This window comes from Castor canadensis, chromosome 19, assembly GCF_047511655.1.
Source record: "Castor canadensis chromosome 19, mCasCan1.hap1v2, whole genome shotgun sequence".
Classification (NCBI taxonomy): domain Eukaryota; kingdom Metazoa; phylum Chordata; class Mammalia; order Rodentia; family Castoridae; genus Castor; species Castor canadensis.
Window position 1 is genome coordinate 33,368,502 of NC_133404.1, and position 16,610 is coordinate 33,385,111.

The window sequence follows — 16,610 nt, forward strand, 5'->3', positions numbered from 1 at the left end:
CCTTCCTTAAAGGGAAGTCCTTTAGTGAATGCAGAAAGATAGGAAAAGAATGTCACCCTATGGGGTGAATGTGTTAGGGAAACCAGGTTGTTTGACTACTGGGTTTTTTTTTTTTTTTTTTTTTCACCAGTCTCTTCTAATTGCCTCCCCTCTCCTCAGCATTACCCAGTACTAGAATTTAGCATCATAGTTCAGACCAATAAATTGCATTTGGAATATGAATACAAATGGATTTTTATGGCCTTCCCCCTTTTCTCAGCCCTTTCAATTCAGAGGCGGGCTTTAGTTTTGTAGATTGTACTTTCTAAGGACATCCACAATCAGAGACCAATCAATGGCTGTCAGAACTGGACTCTATGCAATTTTAATTTGTAAAAAAGTTGTTGGTTGCTAACCTTGGGGGAGATTGTGCATGTCTAAGAAACGAAATCTTTGAGAGCTTTCCCTGGGAAATGATGTTACACATGAGCAGAAAATCCAGGCAAGAAAGGCTAATTGAATGAAGAAAGAGAATTAGGTTAAAAAATAGAGTACAATCTAGTATCACATTTTCACCAGTGTAACTTGAAATGAAGGTGTCTTCAAGTCGCCAGTGATGCCACAGTGTTTAGATGTTGGCCACAGATGGGAACACCTATTGAAATGTGTCTGAAGAAGATTAATAGGGCTTGTCACTGTTGGGAAAGCACTGCTTTGCTGTAAATTTCTACCAGCACAAGATGAATTACCGATGAATGCTCACTTATCAACCCCATCACTATCGTTCGACACTAAATCAAATTGAGAAGTTATCTGCAATCAGAAAATTTCTTTTTAAAATAGATATACACCTTTAGGTCCCAACTCTAATAATCCCACTCACAAAACAATACCTCATCCCATGATTCTCCTTTAGCATAAATGGAATTATATTTATATCTTAATAATGAATATATTTATCAAGTTCACATGCAGTGGACAGCTGGCCAAATAGCAAAGTTTGACAGGATTTTAACAAGGATATGAAGGCTTCTTGGACATCATTATTTAACATTTCATAAAATATACTCTTTTTACTTTTAGACTTTTCTCTCCTTTTACTGGGAAGGCAAAAAAAGAGGATGAGTTTACTGTTTTACTAAACTCTGCAACCTAGTAGTTAGGTAGTCATTTAATGTTCTGATAATTTAAATGGGGTAGGATAATTGAGGACTTTTTTTTTTTGGTGGTGGTGGTGGTTTTGGAGTTTGAACTCAGGGTCTCATACTTGCTAGGCAGGTGCTCTACCACTTGAGCCATTCTGCCAGCTGGAGGACAAATTTTTTTAATGATTTAATGGTGTTTCATTTATCTCATGTTTGGGGAATACTGGGTACTGAACCTGGAACCTGCAGGATGCTAGTGATACAGTCTATGGCTGAACTATATACTGGGTTCCCTTTGCATCTCATTTTAAAGTTGATTTATTAGGGAAACAAACCAAGGTCATTATCTATTTTAATTATCTGTTAACCAATTGTAAGCGTCCAGAGGCTTTCAACATCAGGATAATAACTTTTTGGGAAAACTGTCAACTCCTGTACTTGTAGTATTCTATCTATTTAATAAATACGCTCACGTGCACTACCCATTGGATTTCTGTTGAAATCTTTTTTGGGTAGATATTTTGAGTTCCCATTTTGCTGGTGAGTAAACTGAGGCTCGGAGTTGTCTGAAGTCAGGGAGCCAACATAAGCAGTGCTAGACCTGGAAACTCTGTCTTCTGGGTTCTTTTGAGGATATTTTACTCTAAGCCATTATGTAAATCGAGAATAAAAAGATGCTGATGTATCATCTACGTATGCCAAAACCATTGTAAGCATTTATATAGTATTTTATTTTATCTCTATATCACTATTTTAGGAAGATACTACTATTATTTTTATTATCTAAGAAAAAAATGGAAACAAAACAAAATCAGGCTTATGAGGCTTATGAGGCTTAGAAACTTACCTAAAATTCACATTACTAGGAATTTGGGGACATGTTCAAATCCAGGAAGTCTGCATTCAAAACCACTGCCCTACACATGTTCCTGTCTCCAATTGCAAGGAGCCTTGAATTGGCTTATTGTCAGAGTATAAAAGTTCCTCAGACTCTGAGGCAGCATGTTATGGTGGAATAAGCCCTTTTTTAGAGATAAGAAGATCTAGCTTTTTTTCACTTATGTGTGTATTTGTTTGTGTTTTCAGTATTGGGAACTGAACCCAAGGCCCCACACATGCAAGGCAAGAGCTATGCCATTGAGCTGATACCTGAGTTTAAATTCTGACCTTACAATATACTAACTAGATAACCTCTGCCTCATTAGTCTTTATTTTCCTCATTTCTAAAATGGGTGGATGGACCAAATGAACCAAAGTGCATTTTGAGGGGTGTTTTCTCACTCATGATCCTTAACATGAAAGAAGAGAGGAACAGAGAAGCAATACCATCTCAGGTTAATGGAGACAAGTGACACTCAGGGTGAGAGGAGAGGCTATGACTCACATCTCTAGGACATGGCAGCATTGGAAGAGGTCTCTATTTCCCTTTTCTTAGTTTCAGAGAATGCTGATAGCTGATGGGGGTTGGTTCTAGAATCCCCATTGGATACCAAAATTCATGGATGTCTAAATTCCTTATATATTGGCATGATATTTATATAAAATCAACACACATCCTCTTTATACTTAAATCATGTCTACATTATTCATGATATCAAGTACAAGGTAAATGGTATGTAATAATTGCCAGGAAAAATACCTATGTGTCCAGGACAGATGTAATTTAAAAAATACTTTCAAACCTCAGTTGGTTAAACTGGCTGATATAGAGGCTTTAAACCTTAAAACAGTGTTCTCTAGAAAAATCTAGAATTTAAAACTATTAAGGAACACATTACTCCCCACCCCTTTTTCCAGATAAAAGCAAGAGAAAAATTCAAGTTCTGTAGAGGTTAGGGGACATGTTCAGAGTCATCCAGCTAATTAATGACACAGTTAAAACAGGAACTCCTTTCTCCTGGTCCCCAAACCAGGAAGTATCACCACCCTGAACACACCTCTCTTTACTGTACTTGCTCTGTCAAAAACATACTTTTGATCATCTGGTCAGGTCTCTATTATAACTATTTTTGTATTTTCTTTTTTCCTTTATTGTTTTGCTGGGTGGGGGTACATTGTGGCCTTTACACAGGTTCTTACAATGTATCAAATATATCACACATGAATTCACCTCCTTAACCATTCTCCTTCATCGTCTCCTCCCCCAATTCCTGGAGTAGTTTCAGCAGGTATCATATTTGCATTGACTTACATGTGTACACATCTTTTGCACCATATTCACCATCCTACCCCTTTCCCCAACACCTCCCCCGTCTACTTTTCTATTTTCTGATGTGATACTTTGTGTGGGTTATTATTGGTTGTAAAGGAAATTTTCCTAAGTCTTTCACATCTTTTTTTTTTAAATAAAACCTATTAAACTAACCAGCCAAATAATCAGAGCTTCAATGAAGACTCACATTATAAAAAGAATATTCTGTAATCTCCATTAGGTCACTATAATACTCCGATCTGTATTTATTACAACCCTTCTCTGATGTTTCCATAACCAAAATTGCTAGATTTATAGTCTCTAATGGGTTCCCAATGGGAAAAACTTGTATTTTTTAATCTCCCTTTTCTTGTCCCAAATCATCCTTCTCTATACATTGCCTGCTTTGGGAACCCCTGTCTGGGTTTAATCAGAAGTTGCAAGACAAAATGTGCATTATTAAGAAATATAAATATTTTCAGAAGCAATCAAAGGGATGAAAGATTGATTCAGCATGTAGATTGGACCTAATTTGAAGCAGCTTTGTTCTAATGAGAGCTACTGGGATCTAAAGTCAGAAGCTGTCGTGACTACCAGTTGGAAATCCCAAAGTATTTGAAGAACCTGTCAAGATTCCTCTTGCTAGATATTTTGAAACACTTTGCAAGGTAGTCTAGTCTCTGGGATAAAGCACCTTTCATGCCACCCTTACAGACTTGTAATAGTTGTCTCTGAGAAATTGTGACTAATTCCTTCTCTTTAGGGTTTAGATCATCAAGTAGCTCCCTTTTCACAACCTGGAAGTTGGCTTAGCATTAACTTTCATAAAACATTTTGGCCTGGAGGTATCTGTATTACAATTTCATTCCTGGCTTAATAAAAGGTATCACATTATCTACCTGGTCAATCTCTGTTGGCTTTCAAAGTAGAGACATGGAAAAACCTAATAAGCCCCATTAAGATATCTGCTTTAAAAACAATGGGCTGCCTCATTTAGCATGTTACTTTGAAATGTTCCAGCAGAGCTGGGTGGTCATTGCTTGAATACAGGTATTGCTAATTTGGGATCTTTGTTAGTCTGGTAGCTCTGGAAAAAAAAAAAAAAAAGCCTAATCTGTAGGTGGAATTTTAATACACAAGGGATCAAACCCTGATTGTTGTATTTTGTTTTTGTTTTCTTTCTTTCTTTCCTTTAATCTCACTTTTTGTCCAAATGGCCATGTATGAGAGATGGCTTGATTCTCTGGATATGGTTCATCCAGCCACAGCTGGAATTCCAAACAGGACTGAAAATGTCTTTAAAATCAACACAACTCAGGGAGCCTGAGAGAACAAGTTTTCCTTTGTTGTAGGGTATAGTATTATTTGCTGTAGGTTTTTTGATATACATTCTAAATTAGGCCTGCAAAGGCATGCTTCATCTTTAATTCATCACTCTCAGCTGAAAGAGATTAGCAATGTCTAGCACGCACCCCTCGTATGGTGCTGACCTCATCAAGTATGGCCTGAAATTAATTAGCCTCATTCATTCCAAATGGAAAAGGATAATGGAACAGCATTTTAGAGATGACCATCACAAATTGTATGCAGCATATTTAAAAGGCCCCTATTTTCAAACCATGTAGATTAAAATTCTTTCCAGGACTCACAATATGCCTGAGTTATCAAGGACCTAGAGGAGAGCCCAGTCAGGTTTTGTGTGTGTGTGTGTAGTTGTATGTTGCATGAGTGTTAGTGCTTGTGTCTCTTAGATGTGTCTGTTTTTAACTGGATTGTTCTCTAGGATGACACCTGGAATACTTGACCAACAAAAATCTGGTGTTTAATACTCTTTTAAATGATCTGGGAGTAGAATATGTTAAGTGGACTTTTAGGGGGTTGTCATTAACTAGGGCATGACAGCACAATGTGGCTGCTATTTTTCATTAAGATACTATTCATTCTTGAATTTAGAAACAGAAAAGCTTCATAAAGAAATGCTCAACTTTTCTATTTTGAGTTATTTTTGAGATTTTCTATGTTCTTTCCCAGTCCCAATCGTTTGATCATATTTTAAAACATGACTGAGGACTAAGAGTACAGATTCCCTTAAATTTACCATCTTTCTAAGATTAGCTGAGTTTTCCCTTTTGGGGACTGACTAAGGGAGGCCAAATTTTGGAATATAAAAACTGCTTTATTTTCTAGCCAAAAAAAATCTTGACCAGGGTTCTTTGGGATTCTCAAAGATGTTGTAAAGTTTATTTTTATGAGCAGTAGTGTGGGGATTACAAATCAGAAGAAGGAACCCATGACTTCTGTGTTTTCAGTTTTTTAAATTTTTAATCAGTCTGAAAGAATGTGGTGAATTCATGGCAAGGCATCAGTGATATCTTGGGGGAATTTTATATAGTACGCATTTCTTAAGAAAAAAAAATTATCCGAGAATAACCTTGTTCAGTTAAATTAAAAAGCAGATATTCAGTGTAATGTAATGACAGTGTTCACTCAACTCTTGGAGTAAAAAAATGCAGTTTTAGGCAAATAATCTTTTCAGAACTTATTGATGTACTAAGTTTCCTATATATTATTTAAGATTATTTTGTCTTATAATAAAACAGAAACTGGAAGCATGTCTCTCATGTCTAAAGTCACTTTTGTCTAATCTTCTCATCCCAAGAAGGTCCCTTATCTAATGGGTATATATCATTTATGTGTACAAGATCATCAATCACAAACTGGGAACCTATCATTTTGATGTAAAAGATCTACCCTTAAATCTTTCCAAACCTCTAGCATATAATTTGAGGAAATTAGCTAGCTTAAAGTCTGGGCTCTGACTTCTAGGGGATAAAATGCAAAAAAAATAAAGGGGGGGGGGCAGAGTTTAAGTTTTACAAATTTGATATTAAAGTCACAGTTTAATTGAGCCAGGGATAAAAGATGATTTGGTGCAGATCTTTCAGTGTTGACAGAAATAGATAATTCTGCTAATTATCATCTAGTCAATTTGGAAATTCATGGCAAATAAATGCAATAATAAATAAAGGGAAATATTCTGCAAAAATTGCTTACTCATTAAAACATGTCACCCCAAACATGAGATTTTCTTAATAATAAATTCAAAAATATATTTATTATTGAGACAAAGGAAGGCACAGACTCTACAATATTGAAACTTGTTCACATGCTGAACAGCACGCCTCAGTTTTTACTTGAGTTTCTTTGAATAAAAAAAAGATGGCAGAAAAACTGTAAATATATGGAGTAAGCTGTGTGAAATTTGAGTTCATCCAAATTGACAAACTTGAAGTAAAATTTGGATGAACTTATCAAATCTCACTTGGTACCCACCTGAATCCTCTCTTGGTATTTGAAAGTAGAAAGGCAGTTCACTTAAAATTCAAAGCAGATTTTTTCTAGCTTAACCTAGACTTACTATCTTTGTGGTAAAATGCAGTTTCATTTTGGGTTCACAATAAAACTTTCATCCCACTTTATGTAATGGTAAATAGATGATGGGTTAGGACTGAGAGAACTAGAAAATGTTTTTGGAATTGTTGGTTTGTTTTGATTGATTGTGTATTCACTGTAATGTTCTGAAGTAGGGAAAACAGTATATGAAACAAATTTTCAATGATGTACCTGGGAAGATAAATATGAGAGACCCAGAGGAAAAAATCTGTAGCCTTTGGGGTGCTAAATGCCCATAAGATTTTTAAAAAAGTGAAACACAGATAAATTATTGCAAACCAATATCTTGGGGGTACTTGTGCCCTATCCTGAGCACTTCACATGGGTTAGCTAAATTTAGTTCACCATGATAGCACCAGGAAAACACGAATTATTTCTGTTCTGCAGATGAGGAAGATGGGGCACAGGGAAGTTACATAATTTGCTTATGATTACACTGTTCATAAAAGTGATCAAACCCCAGGATCTCTGGTTTGGTTTCTCTGTGGTGATATCCAATGCTAGACTGCCTCGCTAAAGAAAATACAATTACAATATTGTATGGAAAACAAACTGCTATAGAATATAAGCAGGAGGGGTATCTTCTTATTTTTTGGCCACTGAGGACAGTAAAAGTACTAAGGAATACCAAGTAAATTTCCTGGGAAAAACCAAAGTAGATAATGTGCATTTGTTTTTTTGTTTTTGTTTTTGTTGATACTGGGGGTTGGTCTCAGGCCCTGACACCTGCTAGGCAGGCACTCTACCACTAAAACCATACCTCCAGCCCTTTTTGCATTGGTTATTATTTATTTATTTATTTAATTTGGTGCTACGCTGGGGCTTGAACTCAGAGTCTCATGCTTGCTAGGCAGGCACTGGAACACTTGAGCCACTCTGCCAGCCCTTCTTTGTGTTGGATATTTTTGAGATAGGGTCTTGAGAACTATTTGCCTGGGCTGATATGGAACCATGACCCTCCTGCTCTCCACCTCCAGGGTAGCTAGGGTTATAGGCATGAGCCATCGGTGTCTGGCCGTATTGGTTATTTTTGAGTTATGGTCTCACTTTTATGTCCAGACCGGTCTGGACCTTTTTATGTTTCCCCTGGTTGTTGGCATTTCAGGCTTGAGCTACTGTCTGGCCCCTATCTAATCTTTTTATCCTATGGATAGGAAGGAGGTGGATTTCCCAAATCTCCCTTATAGCTTTGCTCAGGTTCCAGTTGGAAAGCTACATGATGTGTAGGATGCCTTAGTGCTACAGAGAGAGAAGGAAAGAGGAGAGAGAGAGAGAGAGAGAGAGAGAGAGAGAGAGAGAGAGAGAGAGAGAGAGAGAGAGAGAGAGAGAGAAGCAACGGAGTGGAATTTAAAGAAAAGAAAGTATAAAAATGACAGGGTGAGAGATTGACTTGGAAAGAAAGATCAAACAACTAAGTAAATAGAATTTGGCTAAAGAACAGTTAATAGAGAACTTGATTGCTTCTCAAAATATTTAGAAAAAATGTGAAGGTGTAAGGAAGCAGGAAAAAACGAAAAGAAGGACCAAGAGAAAAATTAAAGGAACTGTAAGATTTTGTCATTGTTTTGAAAGATTCACAAAGAAGGCTGTATTTTCTTAGAATACTGAAGCCCAAACCAGAGATTTCACAGGATAGGAAACATTTTTCCCTGTCTTTGTGTAAGTTGAAGCAGAAAAGGGGCTATAAAATATGGAATTCTTAAAAATGCTTTGCATATTAATAATTACATGTGGACTACTCCCATATCCTTTATGCTCAAGATCTCATTTAATCTCATGATGAATTTGGAAGGTATATGTCATAAGCTCTGCTTTATAGATAGGAAAATAAGGCCCACAGAGGTTATATTACCTGCCCAGGGTCAGAGAGCCTGAATCCCTTTATGTCTTCTCCAAGTCTGTCCTCTTCTCAGAACACCACATTGTCTTGTATTCTTTCACACCATGTCCCTACAATTTTGATCAGAATATGATGTCACAAAACAACCAGTTCTGGGCCAAATTAATGACAGTGCGTTCCACTCCAGGAATGTACCACCGATCAGAACACATTATGCTGGAATGAGACATTGCCCAGCTACTGAAATCTGGCTGTCATGTTTTAGGAGGTGGCCTGGTCTGTGCAGCTCACTCAGAAAAAGTGCATGTTGATGGTGGAATAGATCAAACACACAGCATTTGGCTCAGAGGGGGATCTAGTAAGAGATGGACAAACATGAGAAAATGGACTAAATCCTCCAAGGAGGTCTCCTGAGTCTACACGCCCCCAAATGAAATCACCTAGCTGTTTATAGGAATCTTAGTGCTGATGAAAAGACTGAATTAACACTCCAAACCATTCCCTGCCAATAGAGAAAAGATCCAGATTCTTTCAAAAGTAAGTAAAGCATCGATCGGTAAAGTGGCAACAACATTTGGGACCAATTACCCAGATTAGGACACAACGGTGGTCTGTTTACACTTTGTACCCCAGAGCCCTTTGGCTCTGGTCCACAAGCTGAAGATTGTAAATTACAGGAATTTCAGCTTTACATTGACTTCTCCCTTGACCTGGGTGTCTGAGCTAGAGCAAAGCAGGTAGAAAAACCTGTTGTGACTTGTCTGAGCATTTCACTGAATAGGATAGGCAATAGTCTTTAAGGTAAGGCCCTTCACAGAGAGATCCCCTACAATGGAGATATGAGTTTTATCACCAGAGAAGAATCTAACTGACTACATACATGTGTAGGTTTTTCTGTTTTGTTTTTTTGCAAATGAAATTAAGAACTGAAGTTTCCCTGCCATCTTTTGCTGAATTTCCACAGTCCTTTAACTCCAGTTTCCTAAAACACTGGATTAATCAGCAACAAATTATTATTATGAGAATTTTGATACTGAAACTGATTAGACTTAGATGGCAAATACAGATGTCATGGGCAAAATAGAAGTATGTAGAACATTTGACCAAAACACTGAGGGTGATAGAGGTTTGAATTATTTGAGGTAGGCATATAGGTTTATCAATAGGAGTTCTCACTTTTTATAACCCACATAATTTCAAAACGTTGTCTTTCTTTTAATATAATCCTGATGTTAAGGGCTTGACCTTGCCAGGAGGGAAAATACCCACAGAGGTCAGGAAACGAGAAGAAATGGGAGAGTATTCATTCCTGAAAAGCAGATTGCCAATTGCAGCAGTGTTGAAAAGACAAGTCATTGTGTTATGTGGGGCCATAACACCTGGGCCCAGAATTTTAAAATTTAAGCAAACTAAATACCGCCATTTGACCATCATGTTGGAAATATCACCGTTGGGGACTGAGTTCTTTTTTCTACAGTTATTTTAAAAAGAATTTAAATAAAAACCAAATTGGGGGATGTGATTAGGGAATATTATGTGACTCTCAGAAGTTGGGAAGCACTTTTTTTTATTTTGGTGGGAATGAGGTTTGAACTCAGGGCTTTTTGCTTTTTGCAAAGTGGGTGCTATAGTGCTTCAGTCACACCTCCAGTCTATTTTGCTCTGGTCATTTTGGAGATGGGGTCTTGCAAACTGTTTTCCTGGGTCTGGCCTCCAACCTCGATTCTCCTGATTTGAGTCTCCCAAGTGGCTAGGATTACAGGCATGAGTCATAAGCATGTGGCTAGGAAGTACTTTTTATTCAATCACTGAGTGAATACTTAATGCAAAGCTGTCTTCTGAGGCAATTCATAGACAATACCATTCCAGACCTTTCATATATCAACATTTTTTTTAATAAAAACTGAGCTTTGGATTTTTTTCAATTTCCTTCCCCTTTGGATTTTTTTCTGATCCGGGTTGATCTCAACAATTTACCATTTTCTACAATGGCAGAACTTCTTGACATTTACAATTAACTCACAAATTAACTTAGAAGTGATAGTAAGTTCTCAGCTAGATGATACAGTGCCCCCTGGGGAACAGACCAATTTCTAGAATAAGGTTAGGACTAAGTTGCTCTGTAGTGATGCTAAAGTTGGTTGTGTAGAAGAAGCTATGTAAGCATGAGCAGGAACCGAGGTGTGAGAGGAGAGATATGTCTAATTCTGGCTGGTTAACTCTGCACTCTGAAATGTCTTCACCTATAAAACAGAGATAGTTTTTTAAATTGTTATTATTTTCAGAATTCAAAGCTCCATCGTGGAACCCAGAAGGAATGGAATGCTATCCCTGGAAGGAAGCTTAGAAGGCACTGATCCAACTTCTTGCTGAAGCCAGAGCTCTGGAAATGGATAGGTGGTCAGACAAATGAAGACAGACCAATTTCAGGAGTTGCAAATTCAAGCCAGGTAACAGCAATGTGCAAATGCTTGGGAAAGGCCAAGCAATTAGGCCAGGACCACCTGGAGAAATGGATGGGACAGGTTCACTCCAAGACTGTTGTTGTTGGAGACCTTTATTCCTTGTATGAACTTTCTAGATCATCTCTCCATTGGGATGGACTCTGTCCCCAGAAGCATAGAACTGAATCTTGCCCCTTCACCCTTTGGCAGATGTCCCAATATGTGAAGATTAACTGTCTCACTGTTCCATCCATGGCCTTTGTTTTAGTTTCCCATAGGGCATGGACTCAGTAGGCTTTGCTTTCCTGAGTTAGCCTTGGTTTGCCAGTGTCTTCAGAAGTTTCTTGGAACAAATAAAGTACTCAGATGTTCCGTGACAGGCAGGGACAGTGTCCACCTTTAGTGTCCTGTTACTAACTTTAAGTAGAGCCCCGCATCGGGGGTAGGGAGTGAACCCCCATACCCTAGAGTCCGATCTTAATCATCTGGGGTATATACTGGGGATTTAATTCATTTTAAAATGTCTCATGTTTATCCCCATTAAATTTCATTTTGCTTTGGCTTTTTTCATAGCTTTTAGATGCTATCTCTCTCATGTTTTTGTTGTATTACAAATTGACTAGAATTTTTTCCTTACAGTTTTGCTCAACCATTGAACTTAAAGTTACAGATGTCAGATTCTCTGGGGCCTTCAATATCCCTAGTGATTTTGTTGAAAATAATTGCATTTTTTTCTTTGATCAGCTCATAAGTAATGGTTAATAAAGGTTTCTCAGAATGAGATTTTCTTAAGTTTAAATCCTAGGTGCAAGGTGAGTGGCTTTAGGCATGCTAATTTATGCGTGCCTCATCTGTGAAATGGGATAATAATGTGACTATTGAGTGTTTTTGTTTTTTCCTTTATTATGCTGGATGAGTGTACATTGTTGCTTGTGAATGTTTTAGTGGTTAAATGAATTAATATTAACTTCTAGTGCCTGGCACATAGCATGTGTTATTTAAAATAATTGAGATGGGATCCCTAAAGATGAGGTTAATATATTGTTTCTCCCTGGAGATGCAGGAATGCATCTTGTGCTAGTATGTTGAGAATATAGGTGAATTGGATTCCTAGTGCTTTACACACTGTATATAAGCAGGTCATATAATCAATGCCATGGTTTCTAATGCTAACAGATTGCCAGTATTATTACTAAAGCAATTTTTTTGGTGGTACTAGAGTTTGAACTCAAGGCCTTAGGCTTGGAGGCAAGAGCTCTATTGCTTGAGCCACACCCCCAGCTCTTGTTGATTTAGTTATTTTTTTCAGGTAGAGTTTCTGCTTTTTTGCCCAGGTCAGCCTTGAACTTTTGTCCTCCTACTTGTGCCTCTTCTTAGCTGGGTAACATGTGTGTGCTACTGCCCCTGGCCCCCAAAATAAATTCTTGATCATAAACAAAGAAGTTGTGTGTTATTCTACCTCAGATCATCTCCATGGTGGCTATTTTGCTGCTAATCTTTCTGTGAAAAATAACACATTAATTTTTTTTTGTAGTGCTAGGGATTGAAACTAGGGCCTAGTGCATGCTAGCTAAGTGCTCTACCACTAAACTACACTCCTAGCCCCAACATCACTTCTTTCCTTCCTTCCTTCCTTCCTTTCTTTCTTCCTTCCTTCCTTTCTTCCTCCCTCCTTCCATCCCTTCCTCCCTCCCGACCTTCCTTCCTTCTTTTCTTTCTCTCATTATTAATTATTCTACCACTTGAGCCATTTTGCTAGCCCTTTTTCGTGTTGGGTATTTTTGAGATAGGGGCTCTTGAACTCTTTGCTTGGGCTGGCTTTGAACCTCAATCCTCCTGATCTCTGCTTCCCAAGTAATTAGGTTTATAGGTGTGAGCCAAAATCACCCATCTTAGTATTTTAATAGATGCAAATCTATCATGGTTTCGTTCAGTAGGAAAGAAAAAAAAAAAATCACACACCCAAGTCCAATCCACACTCAGTAAAGGAGGACTGGAGGTGTGGCTTAATTGGTAGAGTGCCTGCTTTGCAAGCATGCAGCTCTGAGTTCAAACCCCAGACCCACTCTCACACCCGCAAACATGGACATAGACTCAGGTAATGGGGACCATGCTGCATAATTTGTGCTTGCTGCAGTCTGAGAAGGGATGCTATGTATTTTTAGCACGAGAAAGAGCTTCCTGAGATTGTTAGTGTTTCTTAGCTACATCTTCATTTTGCTCAAACTTTTGCAGATTCCTGCACCATAGGCAGACTCATTAAAAAAATCAGTATTTAAACATGAACTCGTATGTGGAAGTCTCTCCCTCTTTCTGCCTTTCCATTAACATGAGCAGTGATGCTGCAAACATCAGGGTAGGTCTTGACTTAAGTGCATGGCAACCTAACACTCCCCTTGGTTCAGCTTCCCTAGGTGAAGTCAAGTTCCTATCAAGTTAGAAATTTACATCTTTCCGAGATCATTTAGAAGCAATTCTCTTTGAACTTCTGTCCATGCTAATTTAAACAGGTTCCCTCTTTTCCTCATTCTGTATTAGCATGGTGGAGCTCAAAGAATAAAATCCAACAGTGTTTTCTCCTTTGTATGTGTTCAATAGATACCCCTGCAGCAGTCACCTGCTGCGAGACGTGGGAGGAGCCCTTCTGTAGGAGTGGGGGCCGTGGGTAATATGATTCGGGGCTGTTGTGTGTGTAAAGTGCTAATACTTTTGACAGCAACTATCCGAAAGGGGTGTAACAAGTCATTTGAAAATTGTAGCAGGCTGCCCTACCCGTTACATGTCCCCCATATCATACCCATAATCTCCCAAGGCAGATACGCTGTTACAGTCCACGGGCCAAGGTCTTCTGTGCTTATATACACACAACGCCCACCGACTGTGCCACAGAGACACTTCAATGGGACTTGTCAGCAGCATAAATTTAGCCCAGTACAGTCGCGACCACAGCGGGCGCAGCTGAACAGAGAGACCTGGCTGTGTGTTTAAAAGGCTGAGGAAGAACAAAAAAGCTGCCAGTTTTCATAAGAAATCTTATCCCTAGAGCATTTAGAACTGTAGCCTGATACTGACTCACCACACTCTTTATCCTTGTCCCAAAACCTATGGATCCGAGGCTGGGGACTCAAAAGCTGCCAAAACAGAGTGGGCATTAAAAAAAAAGGGCATCCCACCGTGCCTTGCATCCTGGCTTATTATGTGAGGGGGGAACAATTCCCCATAGATGATCTTTAGAACATTTATTTATCAATATTGAAAGGAGTACCTCAGAACCAATCCTGTCCTTTAAATATAGAAAAATTTAAAATACATAAAACCAGGGCCTAAAGATGCTCAGCTTCTGAAAGTCACTCAGCTACCCACTCAGAATTACACATTTTTGTGGACATTATAAGATAACATAGATATTGTCATGCTAACACAATCATTCCTATATGAATTGTCCATTGTGTTTTCCACAACGTTATCTAATGTGATTTTTCGGAGGCCTCTTTAGACCTCTCAAGCATCTCCCAAATTGCATCTTCTAAGTGACCAAATGCTAGTGACCTCAAGCCCTGGTTGCAATACAAGTCAAGATTTAATCCTTAGTTCTTGGAGTCGCCACTCTTGACATTGCAAACAGTGAAGTCTATTTATTCATGATTGTTGAAAGCAGTAATTTGGCAAGCAGAGCCTGGGTTTGAATTCCTGCTTTGTGCCCCACTAACTGTGTATCTTGGGAATGTCGCCTAACATCTGTAAGCCCTATTTTTCTCATCTGTATTTTGAGGTTGACAATAACTTCTTCATAAGTGATGCTGGGAGGTCAGCATCAGAACCGATGTGTAGAGCACTCAGTACAACATCCACACGGTGGTGAATGACTGTACTCCATTGTCGCAGTGTGTGGTACTTGGTAGCACTCAATGAAACCTCTTCCTTTTTCCCCACCACATGCTAATAAGTTAATGTTTATGCAAACCTATGTATATTAAGAAAAAAATGACAAAATTAAAAGTCAGTAGTCAATGGCACATGCCAGTAATCCCAGCACTCGGGAAGCTGAGGCGGGAAGATCACTTATGCTCAGGAGTTCAAGAACAGCCTGGCAACACAAGACTCAGTCTAAAAAAAAAGAAATTAAATATTGTTCCATAAATAGCAAATATGTTTAACAGAACACATTTAAAACTATACTCATTCTTTTGTTATTAGTACACAATAGGCTCAGAATGGTCAATTCAAAGTAAAATGAAAAAAAGCAAAGAAGAAGCAAAGAAGCACTTAGATATTAAGTTGAGTCAGGTTAATGGCTCTCTCTAGTGGAGATTTTAGTTGAGCTTTGGATTCCTGCCTCATTGACTGTTATGTGCTGTGGTTATGGGTAACTGTGAAGAAGCTGAATGCAGCCGGTGCTGGTGGCTTATACCTGTAATCCTAACTACTTGGGAGGCTGAGATCAGGAGGATCACAGTTTAAGACCAGCCTGAGAAAATAGTTCCTAAGACCTTCATCTCCAAACTAACTAGAGGAAAATGGACTGGAGTTGTGGCTTAAGTGTTAAATCATCTGCTTTGTAAACATAAAGCCCTGAGTTCAAACCCTAGTCCCACCAAAAAAAAAAAAAAAAACCCAGAAAAAAAGTTGAATGCAAGGCTAGCGGTGTAGGTCAATGGAAGACTGCTTGCCTAGCATGTATGAGACCCTGTGTTTGATCACCAACACCATAGAAAGAGAGGAAAAATGTGTTGAATGCATAATTAATTCAAATTTCATATAGATTTTCTTTCTCAATTTGGAAAAACCCAGAAGTCAGCTACAATTCTTTTAACGATATAAGACTAGTATGCTTCATGCTAATGAATTTAGGCATTGAAAAGTACATTACTCCTTAATAAATTTAGATTCTTGTCATTTCTTCACTTTTTAAAAACAGTTGACAATATGAGGATTCTAGTTTGGAGCTGGATTTAATCATGTGTTAAAAAGTTTTAGCACTCTAATAGACAGTAGTATAGGTCACATTTGAAAAGAAATGTTTCTTTTTTTGGTGGGACTGGGGTTTGAACTCAGGGCTTCACACTTGTAAAGCAGGTACTCTACAGCTTGAACCACAACTCCAGTCCATTTTGCTCTGGTTATTTTGGAGATGGGGTCTCTCGGACTATTTGCTTGGGCTGGCCTCAAACCACAATTCTCTTGATCTCAGCCTCCCAAGTAGCTAGAATTAAAGGTGTGGCCACCAGTACCTGGCTAATAATATATTATTGAATATGAAAATGTAAAATAGGTTAATTTGAAAAGTATGACTAGTTTAACCCAGAATCATGCATTTCTTTTTACATATTTTTCCATATGAAAATGTTGCTTTATCATTGTTAAGTAAACACCCACTGCTCTGTGCAATTTCCTGAGAGCTCATTTCAGAGGTGGGATGTTGTGTTTTGTAGAAGAACGGAGCATCTGAAGTTTAAAATACTTGGAAAGAGCTCATGCAGAATGTTTTCTGTGTGTGTCGGCAAGGAGTGAACTTTTTTTTAGTTCCCACAAAGCAGCGTCTTTGGTTTGAATTTGTG

At 38.2% G+C, this 16,610-nt stretch overlaps 1 long non-coding RNA gene across 17 annotated transcripts in view; it reads left to right on the forward strand.

Annotated features, from left to right (window-relative positions):
- Nucleotides 1-16,610, forward strand: part of LOC109679274 (uncharacterized) — a 114,099-nt gene that overhangs the window by 11,830 nt on the left and 85,659 nt on the right. For all 17 annotated transcript variants that reach the window (XR_012443932.1, XR_012443928.1, XR_012443931.1 and 14 more), the window contains exon 2: nucleotides 10,894-11,058. This is a non-coding gene — a long non-coding RNA (uncharacterized lncRNA). The remainder of the gene's footprint in view (nucleotides 1-10,893; nucleotides 11,059-16,610) is intronic.